This window comes from Macrotis lagotis, chromosome 6 (assembly GCF_037893015.1).
Source record: "Macrotis lagotis isolate mMagLag1 chromosome 6, bilby.v1.9.chrom.fasta, whole genome shotgun sequence".
In the NCBI taxonomy this organism is placed as follows: Eukaryota; Metazoa; Chordata; class Mammalia; order Peramelemorphia; family Peramelidae; genus Macrotis; species Macrotis lagotis.
Window position 1 is genome coordinate 112,933,219 of NC_133663.1, and position 20,715 is coordinate 112,953,933.

Here is a 20,715-nt window from a genome sequence, read left to right on the forward strand (position 1 = left end):
ATCAGAATGTAAACAGGGAAATTTAAACAGGGAAAGGGGCACTCTCCTAGCAGCTCAAAAACAATCCTGGGGTATGCCAATTCGGGAGCAGCAGGGGATGGCCTGGAAAAATCAGTATGCAGCAATGGCAGCAAGCCGACCCATACAAAAATATTGCAGGTCAAAAGTGATGGTAAATTTAGGGCACCTCCACATGCTTGTACTGAGGTGCCTATTCATCCTTTACGATTAATGGATAAGGAGTTTGCAATCATTCTAGCTCCACCAAATCTGGAGTACACTAACATCATACCTTTGGTAATGCATGTGAGGGGGGAATTTTTATCAATTGCAATAGTAAATGCTAATAATGATGATAGTTACATAAATGAGAACCAATGTATAGCTCAGTTGCTTATTTTCTCAGGATCTTGTGCAACTCAGAAGGAAATGGAATTGATAAAAAAAACAAAACAAAAATGAGAAGCAATGCATAAATTATGTTTAGTCCTATGGTTTCTGCAGAGAAACCCCTTTGTTATTCAAGTAAAAGGAATTGCTTTTCTGAGTTTGATTGACACTGGGATTCTCAGTGGCAACTATCTATATTCATTTCTAATTAATTATATACAGGCAGGAAGGAGTTGGTCTAAACCTAATATCTTTTTGATAACCATACTTTAATATTTATGTACTTATTTATTTAGATTTGCTAAATCCAGTCATTTTCAAATGTTCTGTTATACAAAAATTTGTCTAGTTATGCCTTTCTATCCAGAAAACATAGAATTGGTTATTTAAATCAATCTGATCCTCAATTTACATATTATCTTGTATGACCAGTTGTTCAAATCTGTCAGATATTCATTGTATCTTATTCTTTAATCCAGAATGTTATCTCTTCTTTCCATTTTATATTATCTGTAAATTTAATTAGAACAACATTTATACCTTTCTCCAAGTCATTGATTAAAATAAGATATTATCCAACAAAATATCAAAGACAATCTTTGATAAGTCCTACTAGAGAATTCTCCCAAAATTGATATTAATTCATTATTCGTGATTATTCTATTATTCTACTAGTAGTCATCATATCTCATTAATCCATTGATCCAGTGTAACTTCATAATGGTGAAGGCTATTGGTTTGAAAATCTTTAGTGTATAATTGATACTATAATAGCTTAGTTCAGGGCTATCAAAAGCATTGTTCTGCTGTAGGAGCTATAAAATTCTGGAGCTGTGGTGGAGGGTGATTATTTCTTTAGGATTCGAGGACAATATGCCAGAGTTTGTATGTGAGCCACTAGAGCTGGAGTGGGGTCCACCTAGTCCACTGATTGTAGAAGACTCATGAAATTATTTGCTTTGGTCTAAACAAGGTAGCCATAGTTGGGACTTGAAATTCAATAAATCTAGGAGTTACTTTTTTCATAGCAACATAAATTTATATTAAAACAACAACAACAACAACAACAACAATAATAATAATAATAATAATAATAATAATAATAACATAAATTTGAATGGAAAAGCATGGAACATACATTACAGGATAATGTTTATGGCCTTCCCTCCAATGAGTGATAATATTGTTGTCCACTTCTTTGTCAACAGAGATAACGCCAATCTAACCTTTATCCACATGTCCTTGATAAACGATCCTCAAAAAAGATGAATCTCAGATGGAGATTAAGAAAATTACAGTATCATGAAAGATGTCAAAAGCACCGGGTTTAAAAACCACCAGTATAAAGAGTTACTGGATGATCGACTTTTAATATGTTGATCTTGGTTATCACTGTGAAGTATAGTGGCTGAAATGTGAAATTTTATTTACTGAAGGTTTTTATTAACTGTAGGTAGAAGTCCGTTAGTTTATGGAGTTGAGGCTAAATCTCTTAGGGAACTCAATGATAACAAGTGACTGTGTGATTACTAAGTACCTCTGAGAGTTGATTAGCTAGATGTAGATCCCCAGTTTCTCAGCTTACTGCTTTCAAATACAAAATCTTCTGAAACTAAATTAAGACTGTGGAAAATGCAATTCAAAAGGAATTACCTCGTACTTTTTCCACCTTTGAAAGAACAAAAGCTTTCTACAACATTTGAATTTGCTGGTATTGCCAAAAATATTTGAGGCATTTAATGAAAAGTTCAAGGATGTTAAAAGTAAACAAATGGTGAACATCTCTGCTATACCACTCAATGTGGAGCCAGCTGATTTGTCTGTAAATCTACAACATAAATCATTCATCAGCATAGCAATGATGAGCTTAACATTAGGTACAACAACTGCCCACTACTTGAATTCTATAAATGCTATATAAATAATAATGAATTTCCGATTTTGAGACAACATAAATTGAAACATGCATCTGTGTTAAGAACTACTCACTGTTGTGAGTAATGCTTTCAACCCCCACCATTTCAAAGAGTCAGCTGTGACCCAGACAAAGCTGTAAAAGCAGCTGAGAGTAACAACATCATCAATAGCAAATAACATATCAAGTCTCATCAAAGAGAAGCAGTTCCAGGCCTCACATTGCAGGTGAGTTAATTAAATGTTGACCAAATAGAGATGGCTAATTTTTAAATTGATTATTTTGTATGGCCCACAAATGATATTATAAATATATGAATGACCTTTGTCAGGAAAAAAGGTACCCCATCCCTGATCTAGACATTTGCTTATTTACAATTACTGCTGGCCATCATCAAATATCTAGACAACTAGCTTTGAGATAGGGAGTGTTTCCTTAAAGTGATATATCAAGAACTCCTGGAAAAAATTCCACAACCCCCAGGACAAAAGACATTGATATACTCTTTCTCAAGTCTATACAGAATTCAGGTGATTATAAGGTCAAATAATAAGGGCAAATATAAATATATATATATACATAATTAGCTTGCAATATTAATTTAGATTAGATATAAATATATATGAAATATATATAAATATATGTATGTATACTTATAAAGTTATAATTCACAAATGAATTTCTAAACTAGGAGGTCTATGGTGATTATTAGCAGAAGAATTTCAATACAATGTTGAGAGAAAAAACAGATTGGTAGAGTGTTTAAAAACTTGTATTTTAAAAGAGCTCAAAGGATGGAAACTCAAAGACTCAAGCAACTGGAATAAGAATACCTTATTTGACAAAAACTGCTGGAAAACCTGGAAAATAGGATAGCAAGAACTAAGCAGAGACAACATCTCATATTCATTTGCAAAATGCTTTTATCATTTAAACATAAGCAAGTTAGAAGAAGTTGGAAGAGTTTATTGTCAAATACACCACAACTTCTTCAAAAGGGCATTTGTCTCCTAGTTTTCTCACATCCCCTCCAATATTCATAATTTTCCTTTTCTAACCTACTAATCAATCTGATAGGTATGAGGTAATACTTCAAAGTTGTTTTAATTTCCTTTTTTCTAATTAACAGTGACTTGGAACATTTATTCATATGAATATCGATAGCTTTAATTTCTTATGTAAAACTGCCTGTTAATTCCCTTTGATTATTCAATAATATTAATTATTCTTATAAATTTGACTCAGTTATCTTTATATTTTAGAAATGAGGCCTTTATTAGTAATATTGCTATAAAAATCATTTCCAAACTCTTTGCTTTCCATTTAATCTTGGTTGTATTGGTTTTGTTTCTGCAAAATTTTTTGATGGAATAAAAATTTATCATTCTTATTTTATTATGTTCTCCATCTCTTCTTTGGTCATAAATTCATCTTTGCTCCATAGTTTTGAAAGGGAAGTTATTCTTTGATCTATTAATTGCCTTATAGTGTTGTCCTTTATGTCTATGACCTGATGGGTTTTCTAATATTGAATCTGCTCTGCAATTCTAGTAAGAATCCTTCCTGGTACTAGGGAATTAACCCAGTTACAAATTGCTGTAATCTCTTTACAAATACTTTATTTAAGATTTTAAGCATAATTATTCATTACAACAATTCATTTATTATTTTTTATCTTGGTTTTGACTCTTCTGAAATGGACCAATTTCAACTTTTTATCACCATTATATTTGTGACATAAAAGGAAATTAGTAGGACTCCATCATTTCCTTTTCCTGCAAATTGTTTATGTAGTATTAGAATTGTTCTTAAAAAGTTTAGTAAAATTCACTTGTAAATACATAATGGTCTGGAGATTTTTTTCTTAGAATAATCACTGATGCCTTTTTTTCTGAAATGGAGTTTTATATGTATTTTATTTCTATTTCTGCTAAACTGGAAAATATATATTTTCTTAAATATTCATCCATTTCACTTAGATTGTCAGATTTATTTGGATACATTTTGGGAAAATAGTTAGGAATTGTTGCTTTCATATCCTCTTCATTGGTGAGAAATTTGACCTTTTCATTTTGATACTAGTAATTTGGTTTTCTTTCCTTTTATAGGAATCATTTTGAATTTCTTTTAGGAAAAAAAATAACCTGGAAATTAGATCCAGGTGAAAGAATATGAAAATTTCTTCCTGAAAAACATGATAAAAAAGCCTAAACAATAATTTTTAGGAAATTATCAAGGACAATTGCTCTAATAGCCCAGGATCAGAGGGTAAAAATAGTCCCTGAAAGAATCCATTTATCACTTCAGAAAGACATCCCAAATTAATAAACAAACAAACAAACAAAAACCCCAAGGAATAATGCAGTCAAATACCAGAATCAGAATTTAAAAGTGAAAATACTCAAACAGTCAAAAAGTAAAAAAAAAAAAAAAATCAAATACCAAGGAGCCATAGTTAGGATTACACAAACTTAGCACCTGTAACACCAAAGGGTCAGATGATATAAAATATAGTATTCTAGTGGGCAAAAGAGCTTGGATTACAACTACCCTATAAAATTTAGCATACACTTTCAGGACAAAAGATAGACATTCAACAAAATAGGAGATTTTCAAATTTACCTGATACAAAGACCAGAAATTAACAAAAGAAAATCAACATTGAAATATAAGATACAAAAGATGTTTAAAAAAGCAAATGAAAAGAAAAAATGATAGAAAATAAAATTTTAAAATAAAACAAAAATTTTAAAATTGTCTTTGATTATTTTATTGTTGAAATGAATTATTCTATTATGGTAGATCATCACTTTATGTTGTTATTATTTCTGATTCTGCTCATTTCATGTAACATCAGTTCATGAAAGTTGTTTCAGGATTTTCTGAAATTCCATACAACATAATTTCTTATAGAAAAATAGTGTTCCAAAATTACATATACTTCAATTTTCTCAGCAAATCCCCAATTGATAGGTATCCCCTCAATTTCTAATTCTTTGCTACTACAAAAAAGAACTGATATGAATATTTTATACCTGTGGGATTTTTACCCTTTTTCATGATCTTGTCAGGATACAGACCCAATAATCTTCAGGCTGGATCAAAGGGCAGGCCCATTTTTTTTTAAACCATTGGACATAATTCCAAATTGCTCTCTGGAAATTTTGCATCAGTTTACAGCCAGACCAACAATATATTAGTGTCACAGTTTTCCCACATACCATCCAACATTGCTAAATTTTCTTTTATAGTCATATTGACCATCCTGAGATGTGTGACATAATACCTCAGAGATGTTTTAATTATCATTTCTCTAATAAATAATGATTTAGAGCAATTTTTATGTCTATAGAGAGCTTTAATTTCTTCATCTGAGAATTGCCTTTCCATATCCATTGACTATTTATGCATTGGATAATAACTAGATTTTTTAAAAAATTTGACTCAGTTCTCCATATATTTTTGAAATGAATCCTTTGAAATGCTAATTGTAAAATTTGTTTCACAAATTACTAAATTAACTTTAATCTTGCTTGGAATGGATTTGTTTATACAAAATCTTTTTAATTTAATATAATCAAAATTATCCAGATCGTTTTTTAAAAATATTGTCTATCTCTGGGAAAATACCTCCCTCTTTCCATAGATCTGACAGGTAAACTATTTCTCATTCTGGTAATTGGCTTATAATATTATCTTTTATGTCTAAATCCTCCACCCATTTCAACCATTTCTTGGTATAGGGTGTGAGATGTTGGTCTATGTCTACTTTCTGCCATACTATCTTCCAGTTTTCCCACAGTTTTTAATCAGAGTGAGTTTTTAACCTATACATGGAATTATTGGTTTTTCAAGTGACAGATTACTACTGTCATTTGTTACTGTTTCTTGTGCACCTCTTCTTTTCCATTGATCCACTTCTCTATTTCTTCACCAGTAACAGTTTTGATAACTGATTATTTATAATAATTTTATATCTATGGGTACGTCACCTTCATTTGTATTCTTTCTTTCATTAATTCACTTGATATTCTTGATCTTTTGTTCTTCTGCAGCATTTTAGCAACTATTTTTTCCTATCAAAATAAAGTAATTTTTTTGGATGTTTCACTGATATAACATTAAAAAGTAATTTAATTTACATAGAATTACCATTTTAATTATATAATCTCAGTCTATCCATGAGCATTTGCCATTTGTCCAGTTATTTAGATGTGATTTTATTCATCTGAAAAATATTTTATAGTTGTTTCATAAAGTTCCTGAGTCTGCCTTGGCAGGTAGATTTCCAAGTATTTAATGCAGTTTGAAGTTATTTCATTTATTTTTTTCTTAGTCCCTTTTCTTTCCATTCCCCCATTGCTCCCCTTCCCACTAGAGTAGGATAGACTTTTTAAGTCAAGTGGGAATGAATTTTATCCCCTCTCTGGGCTATGGAACAGAATTTACTCAGTGTCCATTCTCTCCCTTCTTTCCCACTAAAGTTCTAAATCTTTGTGTCTCTTCACCTTCTTCACCTTTTCTTTAAAAGTACAATTAATCAAGTATCATCAATCACAGATTGATTAAATGATTGCTTGATAAGCTCAAAGAATTATCAAGGTATCATCAGAGATTGATTGCTTGATTGTGTGAAAAGCAACATTACTTCAAAGTCACTAAGTACCCTCCTCTCTTCTGTCTCATTTAAAGGACACTTTTCAAATGTCTTCAATTATAAAAAAAAATCATCATCTATTTTTTACCTTGCCCCCTTGAAAAGTACTCTCCAAGGACACACCATTATCTTTGGTCAAAATATTACCCAAAGCCAAATCTTGACAAGAACTATGTTTGCCCCTCCTACACCATACATATTTTCATCCACACTCCCCTCCCACCCAGGTTACTTAACTCTTTGTTAAGTAAAGTGTGAACTAAGTCAAACCCTGATTTAATTAACTATAAGTATCTCAAAGGTCTCTAAGTCCTGGGGCACACTGACTGTCTCTCTTAAGAACTTTACAATTGATTGTAAGTTATGGGAGACATTGAATCAGACAGCCCAACATGAAGCCCTAATCAGAGAAAGTGCCAAGTTTTCTGGGCATAGCAGAATTAGAGTAGGTCAATGGGAAGGAAATGAGCACTTAAGTTTAGAGTAATGACCACAGCTTTTCCTTTGGGTATTTTTGTCAATTGTTGTGATATAAAATTTATTTATTAAATTTTATTTATTAAAAAAATTTAATTATTTTCATTGATAAGCACATGTACATTTTTGACAGTGTTTGAAAGGATTTAATTCTCATTCTTTGCTCTTCTGTTTTTCTTTTATTTATTTTTAGAGAAATATTTTATTTATTTTGAGTTTTACAATTTTCCTCCATTCTTGCTTCCCTCCCTCTAACCCCCACAGAAGGCATTCAGTTAGTGTTTACATTGGTTCCATGGTAAATAATGAGCTCAGTTGAATGTGATGACAGAAAAATCATATCCTTAAGGAAGAAAAAGAAAGTATGAGAAAGTGAAATTACATAACAATATAATGTTTTTAAATGCTAATTTGATGATAATAGTCATTGGTCTTTTTTTAAAGTCCATAATTAATTATCTGTATACAGATGGTATTCTCCATTGCAGATAGCTAAAAATTGCCCCTGGTTGTTGCACTGAATGGATGAGCAAGACCATCATCTTGGTGGTGGATTGGATCCATGTGGATCATCACCCCCATGTTGTTGTTAGGGAGTACAACGCTTTTATGGTTCTGTTCATCTTGCTCAGCATCAGTTCATTCAAATCATTCCAGGTTTCCCTGAATTCCCATCTCACCTGGTTTCTAATATAACAATAGTGTTCCATGACATACATATACCACACTTTGTTAAGACATTCCCCAACTGAAGGACATTCACTTAATTTACAATTTTTTTGCCACCACAAACAGGGCTGCTATAAATATTTTTGTACACTTTTTTATCATCCCTTCAGGGTAAAGACCCAGTAGTGGTATTGCTGGGTCAAAGGGTCTACAGATTTTTGGTGCCCTTTGGGCATAATCCCAAATTGCTCCCCAGAAAGGTTGGATGAGTTCACAGCTCCACCAACAATGTATTAGTGTCCCAGATTTCCCACATCCCTTTCAACAATGATCATTGTCCTTTCTGGTCATATTGGACAGTCTGAGGTTCGAGGTGGTATCTCAGAGATGCTTTAATTTCTGTTTCTCTAATAAGCAATGATTTGGAGCAATTTGTCATAGGACTATGGATTGCTTTGATTTCTTCAGCTGTAAATTGCCTTTCCATATCTTTTGACCAGTTATTAATTGGGGAATGGATTGGGTTTTTTTTTGAAAATTTGGCTCAGTTCTCTGTATATATTAGAAATGAGTCCTTTGTCAGAAATAGTAGTTTCAAAAATTATTTACCAATTTACTATATTTCTTTTCATCTTGGTTACAGAGGTTTTGTGTATGCAAAAGCTTTTTAAGTTAATGTAGTCAAAATTATCTAGTTTTTTTTTTCTGAATGATGTTCTCTATCTCTTCCTTCATCATAAACTGTTTCCCTTTCCAAAGATCTGACAGTAAACTACTCCTTGATCTTCTAGTTTGCTTATAATATTGTTTTTCATGTCGAAATCCTGTATCCATTTGGATCATTTCTTGGTATAGGAAGTGAGGAGTTGGTCTAATCTAAGTTTCTTCCATACTAACCTCCAATTTTCCCCAACAGTTTTTATTGAAGAAAGTTTTTATCCCAATAGCTAGATTCTTTGGTTTTATCAAATAGCAGATTGCTATAATCATTTCCTGCTATCACACCTAGTCAGTCTATTCCAGTGATCTATAACAATTTCTTAGCCAATACCAGACAGTTTTGAGGACCAATGCTTTATAATATAATTTCAGATCTGGTAAGGCTAAGCCACCTTCTTTTGTACTAGTTTTCATTGAATTCTTGGAAATTCTTGACTTTTTATTTCTCCATATAAATTTGCTTACAACTTTTTCTAACTAATTAAAGTAATTTTTTGGAATTTTGATTGGTAAGGTGCTAAGCAAGTATTTTAGTTTTGGTAGATTTATCATTTTTATTATATTAGTTCACCCTATCCATGAACAGTTGATGCTTGCTCAGATATTTAAATCTGCTTTTATTTGCATGAGAAGAGTTTTGCAACTGTTTTCAAAAAGTTTTTGAGTCTGCTTTGGCAGGCAGACTCCCAGATATTTTATTTTTTTCTGAGGTTAATTTGAATGGGATTTCTCTTTCTAATTCTTTCTACAGTATCTTGCTAGTCATATTTAGAAATTTTGAGAATTGATGAGGGTTTATTTTATATCCTGTTACTTTGCTAAAGTTGTTAATTATTTCTAGTAGTTTTTTAGATGACTTTTTGGGACTTTCTAAGTATATAATCATGTCATCTGCAAAGAATGAGAGTTATATTTCCTCCTTCCCTATTCTAATTCCTTCAATTTCTTTTTCTTCTCTTATTGCTGAGGCTAACATTTATACTATGATATTGAATAGTGGTGATGATAATGGGCATCCTTGTTTCACTCCTGATTTTATTGGGAATGCCTCAACCCTATCCCCATTGCATATAATGCTTGTTGATGGTTTCAGAAAGATACTGCTCAACAAACTATTTTTTCCTATATTCTCTAGTGTTTTTATTAGAAATAGGTGCTGTATTTTATCAAAAAAATTTTCAGTATCTATTGACATGATCATATGATTTCTGGTAGCTATGTTATTGATATTATTAATTATACTAACAGTTTTCTTAATACTGAACCAGCCCTGCATTCCTGGGATAAATCCTACTTGATCATAATGTAGTATGCTAGTGATAGCTTGTTGCAATCATTTTGCTACCACTTTATTTAACATCATTTTATCTATATTCATCAGGGAGATAGGTCTATAATTTTGTTTCTCTCTTCTAACTCTTCCTGGTTTAGGTATAAGCACCATATTAGTATCATAGAAAGAGTTAGGCAGAGTTTAGTCTTCACCTATTTTTCCAAAGAGTTTACACAATTGGAACCAATTGTTCCTTAAATGTTTGATAGAAATCAATTGTGAATTCATCTGGCCCTGGTGATTTTTTTCTTAGGGAGTTTAATAATGGCTTGTTGAGGGGGCTGCTAGGTGACACAGTAGATAGAGCACCAGCCCTGGAGGCAGGAGTAACTGAGTTCAAATCCATCCTCAGACACTTAATAATTACCTTGCTGTTAGGGGTAGCTAGGTGGTGTAGTACATAAAGGACTGGCCCTGGAGTCAGGAGTACCTGGGTTCAAATCTGGTCTCAAATACTTAATAATTACCTAGCTGTGTGGCCTTGGGCAAGCCACTTAACTCCATTTGCCTTACAAAAACCTAAAAAAAAACAGTGGCTTGTTGAATTTCTTTTTCTTAGATAGGGTTATTAGGTTTTTAATTTCCTCTCCATTTAATCTGGGAAATTTATATTTTTGTAAATATTTATCAATTTCACTTAGATTATCAATTTTATTGGCATAGAGTTGGGATAAATAATTCTGAATCATTACTTTGATTAATTCCTCATTGGTGGTAAGTCCATCTTTTTCATTTATAATACTAGCAATTTGGTTTTCTTCTTTCTTTGTTTTTAAACAAATTGACCAATTTTATTGTTTTTATCATAAAATCAGTTCTTGGTTTTATTTATTGATTCAATAGTTTTCTTTCATTTGATTTTATTAATTTCTCTTTTAATTTTTAGAATTTTTAATTTGGTATTTAACAGGGGGTTTATTTTAAGCTCTCTATTTTTTTATTTGCTTATTTAGTTCATTGATTTCTTCTTTCTCTAATTTATTCATGTAAGCATTTAAAGATATAATAGATCCCCTGACAGTTGCCTTGAATGTATCCCATAGGTTTTGGTATGTTGTATCATTATTGTCATTATCTATGATGAAATAATTGATTCTTTCTATAATTTGTTGCTTGATTCACTCATTCTTTAAAATGAGGCTATTTAGTTTCCAATTAGTTCTGGGTCTATATCTCCCTGACCCAGTAATGCAAATGATTTTTATTGCATTATGATATGAGAAAGATATATTCATTATTTCTGCCTTTCTGAAATTGATCATTAGGTTTTTATGTCCTAGTACATCGTCAATTTTTGTGTAAGTGCCATGTACTGTAGGGAAAAAATGTGTATTCCTTTCTAACCCCATTCAATATCCTCCATAGTTCTATCATATCCAGTTTTTCTAACAATCTATTTACCTCCTTATCTTTCTTCTTGTTTATTTTATTATTCGATTTATCTAAATCTGGGAGCTGGAGGTTGAATTATCCCACTAGTACAGTTTTTGTTATCTATATCTTTCTGTAGCTCTTTAACTTTCTCCTCTAAGAATTTGGATGCTGTCCCATTGGGTGCATATATATTTAGTATTGAAATTACTTTATTGTCTATGGTAACTTTTTGGAGGATATCTTTTCCTTCCTTATCTCTTTTAATGCTATCTATTTTTGCAGCTGCTTTGCCTGAGATAAAGATTGCTAACCCAACTTTTTTCACTTCAGCTGAAGCAAAATATATTTTGCTACAACCCTTTACCTTTACTCTAGATGTATTTCTCTGCTTCAAATGAGTTTCTTGTAACCAGCATATTGCAGCATTCTGGTTTTAATACACTCTGCTTATCTTTTAAGGGAGAGTTCATCCCATTCAAATTCAAAGTTATAATTACTTAACTCTTTATTACCCTCCATGCTTTCTTCCTTCTGTTTGTATTTTTCCATTTCTTTCTCTTTATACATATTCCCCAGTGTTTTGTTTCTGCACCACAACCTTCAATGTGTTTGTCATCTTATATCAACCTCCATTCCCTTTATTTCCCCCTTTCCCTTTTCCCCCTACTTCCCTTCCTTCTGTTAGGTCCCCTTTATTTCCCCTATCCCCACCTCTCCTTTTCCCCTTTTAATGCTTGAGATGTAAGATAAGTTTCTTACCTTGATTAAGTGTTGTCTAAGTTAAATTAAGCCAAGTCTGATGAGATGAAGATTCAGGTAGTTCTCACCTCCTCCCTTCTTCCCTTCAATAACAATAGGTCTTTTGCATCCCTTGATGTAATATGATTTATCCCATTCAGTCTCCCTCCAAACTCTCTTCTACTTACTGTCCCCCTTTTTAAGGAGGTATTTTTTTAAATCATTATATGTGAGTCACAAAAATTAATGACTGTTGATCACTTTGGGCAATGTATATTCTCTCTAGTAGAGTTACAATTAACAAGCTATATGAGACTCTTTCTCCCAAGTGGGTATATAGCCAGTTTCATCTTATTGGATATGAGTTTTGTTTTGGTTTTTTAACCTTATCATGTGTCTCTTGAGACTCCTGTTTGATGTCCAAATTTTCTATTTAGCTCTGATCATTTCATCATGAAATCTTGGAAGTCTCCCATTTCATTCTTGTCCTTCTTTGTCCCTTGAAGAGAAAACTCAGCTTTGCAAGGTAGTGGATTAATGGATGCATTCCAAGTTTCCTTGTTCTTCAGAATACCTCATTCCAGGCCCTTCAATTCCTTAATGTTGCTGCAGCCAAGGCCTGAGCAATCCTTATTATGGCTCCTTGGTATTTAAATTTTTTCTTTCTGGCTGCTTGCAGAATTTTCTCTTATCTGATAGTGCTGGAATTTAGCCAAACATTCCTTGGTCTTTTCATTTAAGGATCTCTTTCTGGAGGGTATCAATATATTATTTCAATAACTATTTTACCCTCTGGTTCCATGATATCAGGGCAATTTTCCATCACTAAATCCTGTAATATTAAGTCCAGCCTGTTTTCTTCTTCATTGTTTTCAGAATGTCCAATAATTCTCAGGTTACCCCTCTTTGATCTATTCTCACGGTCAGTGGTTTTGCTGATGAGGCATTTTACATTTTTTTCTACTTTTTCAATCTTTTGGTTTTGTTTAACCAATCTTGTTGTTTTGGATCAAAGAGGGAATAAAATAAATTCTCAATTATGTTTAGAGATTTTTTTCTAGTCTACAGGAAGGAAAAGGGGAATGGGATAAGAAATGGGTCTGAGTAGTGGATAGAAATGAGGGTAGATTGAGAGAACTGTGTTCAAAAACACAGTTAAAGATGAGGAAAAATTATAAATTGCAAAAATAGGATGGAAAGAAATACAGAGTTAATAATCATAACAGTAAATGTGAAAGGAATGATCTTTTCCATAAAACCGAAGTGAGATACAGTGAATTAAAAAATCAGAATTCTACAGTAAGCTGCTTACAAGAAACATATTTGAAGCAGAGAGATACATAAAGAGGAAAATAAAAAGGCTGAAGCAAATTATATTATATTATATATATATATATATTATATATAATAAAATAAAATACATCAGCTTCTAAAAAAAAAATAAAAAGTAGGGGCAACTAGTCTTAGATAATGCAAAAGCAAAAAATCTGCCTAATTAAAAGACATAAGAGATAGGGGCGGCTAGGTTGCGCAGTGGCTAGAGCACCTGCCTTGGAGTCAGGAGTACCTGATTTCAAATCCCGCCTCAGACACTTAATAATTACCTATCTGTGTGGCCTTGGGCAAATCACTTAACTCCATTGCCTTGCAAAAAGTAAAGAAAAAAAGATATAAGAGGGAAACAGCATGTTGCTAAAAGGCACTATGAACAAGAAGTAATATCAATATTATATCTATTTGCACCAAAAGTTAAAGCATCCAAGTTCTTGGAGGTGATAATAAGTGAGTTAATGGAAGAAAAAGTCAATAAAAGTATACTAGTAGGGAAACTGAACCTTCATCTCTCATAATTAGATATATTTAAACACAAAATAAATCAGAAAGCAGTGAAAGAGGTAAATAGAATCTTAGAAAAGTTGGACAGGATAAACATCTGTAGAAAATGGAATGGAGAAAGAAAGGAATATATTTTTTTCTATGTGGTACATAACATGTAAATGAAAATTAGCCACGTATTAGGGTAAAAATGTCACAACATAATTCAAAAAGGAAGGCATATTAAATGCATCTTTCTCAGATCAAGATGCAGTAAAAATTGCATGTAAGAAAAGATCATAGAATGTTAGACTAAAATTAATTGAAAATTAAATGACAATTTTAAAGAATATTTGGGTTAAGCAACAAATTAGAGAAGTAATTAAAATTTCAGCCAAGTTTCAATAATGAGACAGTATACTAACACTTATGAGATGCAGCCTAACTAGCCTTTTTTTAGATTTTTGCAAGTCAAATGGGGTTTAAGTGGCTTGTCTAAGGCCACACAGTTAGATAATTATTAAGTGTCTGAGGTCGGATTTGAAGTCAGGTACTCCTGACTCCAAGGCCAGTGCTCTGTCCACTGTGCCATCTAGCAACAACCTATATAGTTTTAAGAGAAATTTTAAATCTCTAAATACATACATAAATAAAGTAGAAAAGAGATCAAAGAATTGGGCATGAAACTAAAAAAGTTTTAAAAAGTGCAGGTTAAAATTCCTAAATTAAATAGCAAAGTAGAAATCCTAAAAGCAGGGAGATTTATGAGTTTCAAAGTATGAAATCTATTGAGTTAGTTAAAACAATGTCTGACTTCCAAAAAAACCCTACACAATAGGTAAACCTTTGGATCATTTGATTTAATACAGAATGAAGAAAACCAAATTACCTGTATCAAAAGTGAAAAGGGTTAATTCATTATGACTGAATAGAAAACAAAATCAATGATACAGAATTATTTTTCCCAACTATATGCCAATGAATATGATTGACTAAATGAAATGTATGAATACTTACCATATTACAAATTGACCAGATTAGAAGAGGAAATCAAATACATAAATAACCCCATTTCATGAAAATTATTTTAACAAGTTATCAATGAATTCCTTAAGAAATAAAAATCTCCAAGATCTGATTGATGCAAAAGTGAATTCTACCAAGCTTAGGAAGAGTAATTAATTCAAATACCGCATAAATTGTTTGGGAAAAATTCCTACCAATTTTCTTTTATGATACAAATATAGTACTGTCATCTAATATACAAATAGTCAAAACTGAGAAAAAAATTATTTATGATCTTCTGGAGTGAGAGCCAAGTTGGTGGTATGAAATTAGGAAGCTCTGGGAGCTTTTCCTTAAACAACTTTAAATGAAGTCTCTAAGCAGACACTAAAGCAACAGAATTAACAATATAATGGGGAAGCAGAGTGAACCACAAGAAAGAGAAACCAAAAGAATGCCTCCAAGGAACATTGAAACCAAATGTTGGACTTCTCAGTTAAAGAAATAAAATACATCAGCTTCTAAAATAAGCTATTTAAATCACAAGGGGCCTGAGTTAGTACTATGTAGGACTTATCAACTTACAGTAAAGGAACAGAGGACCTAGCATATGATATTCTGGAGGGTAAAGGAATTTTCAAGATATCCAAGAATCAATTGCCATTTAAAATGCAGTACATTATTTAAGGGGAAAAGATTGACTTTCTTTGAAATAATGGATTTTCAACCACAAAGGCCTGACAAAAAGCCAGAACTGGACAGAAAATTTGATCTTGAAATACAAGTCCCAAAAGATGCATAATAATTCAAGTAAAAAAAAAAGTTTCCCTGCATGGGAAATGAACACTTGTGACTGTTGAAAATTGTTTTTCTCTTGGGACAGTTGAAGGAAGCATAATTAGAAAGAGGGTATGGGTATAAATTGATCATGATACTAATGTATCTGGAGAATTGTTCTCCTATCAGGATAGCTAAAAGGAGTATTCTTTGAGCAAGATTATTGGTACAAGACAAGTATAAAATGTTAAGACATGAAAGAAAGGATTACATTAGAATTAGAGGATAATTAGCACCACATGAGGAGTTCCTTTATAGTAGTGTGAAAGAAAGGAGAGGGTAAACAATGAATAAATCTAACTCTCAACAGATGTGGCTCAAAGATCGAATAACATAAATTTGTAATTAGATTTAGAAATTTATTTTTATCCTACAGGGGAGAAGGAGGGGAAAGGGGAAAGGGCAGGTTGAGGAAGGATCAGTCAAAAACAAAACATCAGTAAGGAGGGATAAGGGGAAAGGAGAAAGAAAATGTACAATTATGGGGAAGATACGATGGATGGAAATACACATTTAGTATTCAGAACTGTGAATGGGAATGTGAAGAACTTCCTGTAAAAGAGAAGCCGTTAGGAGAGTGGATTTAGAGCACAAATCCTAGAATATCTTGTTTAATTGTGTTTAAATTGTTTAAAGAAGCATTTAATGTATAGAGAGATATACATAGGATAAAGATAAAATACTAAAGAATATTATACTTCAGTTGAAATAAAGTAGGGGTAGCAATAAAATGTAAGAAAAAACAAAGGCAAAAATTGATTTAATCAAATGAGTTAAAATATCTGCCCAAAAGGTAACATAGAAAATGATGTGACTTCAATATTATGTGTGTGTGTGTGTGTGTGTGTGTGTGTGTGTGTGTGTGTGTATCCATCAAATGATAAAGCATTCACATTCTCAGATTAGAAACTAAGTAAACCAGAGGGAGACATGGAGAGCAAAAGTATATAAGTGCGGGGCCTCAACCTCTCTTTCTCTCTCTCTCTCTCTCTGTCTCTCTCTCTCTCTCACTCTCAGAATTAGATGAATCTAACCATAAAATAAATAAATAATAATTAAGTTAAAAAAGGTGAATAGAACTGGAGAAAAGTTAGATATTAAACATCTCTTGAGAAAATTTAAGAACTGAAAGGAATATACCTTCTCTGTGGTACACCTATAAAAAATTGAACATGTATTAGAACAAAAATTTTCCAATCAAATACAGAGAAACATAAATTTTAAATGCATCCCTTTTAGAATATGATGAAATAAAATTTTATATAATAAAGGACCATTGTAAGATAAACTAAAATTCATTGGAAGCTAAATTACTTAATTTTAAAGAATGAATGGATCAAACAACAAATAATAGATATAACCAACAATTTCATTCCAGATAATGAAAATGATGAGACAAGATACCAAAATTTGTGGGCTGTAACCAAAGCAGGTATTTGGGGAAGTTTGATATCTCTAAATTCTTACACAAATAAAATAAAAAGAGGATCAATGACTCAGGCAACTAAAAAAACTTACAGAAAGAAAACATTTAAACCCTCCAAATTAAATACCAAATTACAAATTCTGAAAATCAGAGGAAAATTAATAAAATTGGAAGGAAATAATTTAACTAATATATAAAACAAAAGTTGATTTTATGAAAAAAATATTAAAATAGATAAAAAAATTTAATCTGATTAAAAAATGAAACATGAGAAATAAGCTACCATCATCAAAACTAAAGAGGGTGAACTTAACACCTATGTGAAGGAAATCAAAATAATAATTTGAAGTTATTTGTAGAGCAAATAGGACAATTTTGTGAAATAATATGACAATATAAGTGAAATGTAATTGGATAATTATGAAAATATAAACTGCCCAGATTAGCAGAAGTGGAAGCAAATAATTTAAATTTAGTCCCATTTCAGGAAAAAAATGATAATTAACAAACCCTAAATAGTCTGCCTCAAAAAAAATCTCCAAGATCAGATGAATTTACAAGGGAATTTGACCAGGTATTTAAGGAATAATTAATTACAATTCTACATGAACTATTTGAAAAACTAGATGGAGCTTTGCAAAACTCTTTTTATAGCACCAACATGATGCTGATACCTAAACCAGAAAATTCCAAAACACACAAAGAAAATTAATAACCAAGCTACCTCTCAAATAATGATACAAAAATTTTAAATTAAATTTTAACAAAGAAAGTACAACAAGTTATTACTAGTAAGGAATGAGTTTAAAAATCAATTGGAAAATTTGGGAGAGTCAATTAACACCTTGCAGAAAGGAAACAAATCACTGGAAAATACAATTGGACAAATACAAAATGAGAATAATTCTCTCAGATTCTCTATTGAACAAATGCACAAAGAAAATAATTCTCTGAAAAACCTCAACTGGTCAAATGTAAAGCTCTTTCAAAAAGAGAATTGACCAATTAGAAAAGGTGTTGCAAAAGTTAAATGAAGAAAACTCCTCTCTTAAAAAAAAGAATGAAGTTTGCAGAAACTAATGACTTTATGAAACAGCAAAAAATATAAGAAAATGTAAAATACCTCATCAGCAAAATCACTGACCTCAAGAACCGATCAAGGAGGGGGCAACCAGAGAATTAATGGACATCCTGAAAACACTGAAGAGAAAAAAAAAAAAAAAGCCGGGATTCAATATTACAGGATCTAATGATGGAAAATTGCCCTGATATCATGGAACCAGAGGGCAAAGTACACATTGAAAGACTACATCTGTTCCCTCCAGAAAGAGATCCTAAAACAAAGACACCAAGGAATGTTGTAGCCAAACTTCAGAACTATGAGATAAAAGAGAAAATTCTTCAAGCAGCCAGAAAGAAACAATTTAAATACCAAGGAGCCACAGTAAGGATTACATAGGACCAGCTATGAAGGGATCGAAGGGCCTGGAATGAGATATTACAAAGAGCAAGAGAGCTTGGAATGCAGCCAAGAAACCACTATCCTGCAAAGCTGAACCTTCTTTTTCAGAGGAAAAAATGGACAGTTAATGAAATGGATGAATTCCAAAAATTCCTGATGAAAGACCAGAGCTAAATAAAAAATTGGACATCAAACAGGAGGTTCAAGAGATACATGAACAAGTTAAAAAAAGACAAAAGGGGTAAAGAAAAAAAATCTATCCAATAAATTGAAACTGGCTATATCCCAGCATAGGAAAAATATTCTTATATTGTAACTCTAACAGAGAGAATATACCTAGCCAGAAGTGATGGACACTCAAACCCAGCCATGAGACTGCAATCCAATGAGATGAAATGGGCTATAACTCTATTTCGGGTAAAGACTCTAATAACTCTCAAGAATTGTAACTCTATTAGATAGAATGATTTAAAAACACCTCCTCCTTACAAAGGTGGACAGGAAGGAGATGGGAGGAGGGAGGGGATTGAATGGTGTAAATTTCATTACATTAAGAGGTACAAAAGTTCAATGGTAATAGGGGGAAGAAGGGAGGAGATGAGAAACACCTGAAACTTCTTCTCATCAGACTTGGCTTAAAGTTAACTTACACATATACTCAGTAAATTTAAAAAAAAAAAAACATTAAACTTCCAAGTATTAAAAGGGGAAAAGAGGAGGGGAGTGGGAGAAAGGGGGGGGGGTAAAAAGGGGAACTAACAGAAGTAAGGGTAGGAAAGAGGGATAAAGGGAAAGGGAAAAGAAAGGGGAGGGGTGGATATAGGAGGGCAAACACATTGAAGGGGGTGGTATTTGGAAACAAAACACTGGGAAATACGGATAAAAAGAAAGAAACGGAAAAATACCAAAAGAAGGAAGATAGTATAGAGGGCAATAAAGAGTTAGTAATCATAATTTTGAATGTGAATGGGATGAACACTTCCATAAAATGTAAGTGAATAGCAGAGTGGATTAAAAACAAGAATCCTACAACACGCTGCTTACAAAAAACTCATTTGAAGCAGAGATACATAGAGAGTAAAGGTAAAAGGTTGGAGCAAAATACATTTTGCTTCAGCTGAAGTGAAAAAACCAGGGGTAGCAATCATTATCTCAGATAAAGCAGCTACAAAAATAGATAAGGAAGAAAATTACATGTTACTAAAAGGTACCATAGACAATAGTGACTTCAATACTATATATATATAGATAGATAGATAGATAGATAGATAGATATAGATAGATAGATAGATAGATAGATAGATATAGATAGATATATATATACCCAATGGTGTATTGAAAGAAAATTGAGAAAGAAAATTATAGTCCTATCTCCCTGATGAATATAGATTCAAAAATCTTAAATAAAATCTTAGTAAAATGATTACAATAAGTTATCACCTTAATAATTAACTAGCTGTGTAGCCTTGGGCAAGCCACTTAGCCCCATTTGATTGCAAAAACCTAAAAAAAACCCAATAAGTTATCACTAGGATAATAGATTTTGAACAAGTAGGATTCATCTCAGAAATGCAGGGTTGGTTCAATATTAGGAAAACTGTTAGTATACTCAATTATATCAACAACAAACCTATCAAATTATATGATCATATCAGTAAATGTGGAAAAAGCTTTTGACAAAATACAGCACCCATTCCTACTAAAAACACTGGAGAGTGTATGAATAAATGGACTGTTCCTCAAAATAATAAGCAGTGTCTATCTGGAACCATCAACAAGCATTATATTCAACAGGGAAAGGCTAGAGGCATTCCCAATAAGATCAGGGGTGAAACAAGGATGTCCATTATCATCATTACTATTCAATATGCTATTAGAAATATTAACTTCAGGGGTG

The 20,715-nt window shown here is 32.0% G+C and overlaps 1 pseudogene; it reads left to right on the plus strand.

Annotated features, from left to right (window-relative positions):
- The window catches only part of LOC141492190 (jhy protein homolog), an 87,766-nt pseudogene that overhangs the window by 14,067 nt on the left and 52,984 nt on the right, over nt 1–20,715 (plus strand).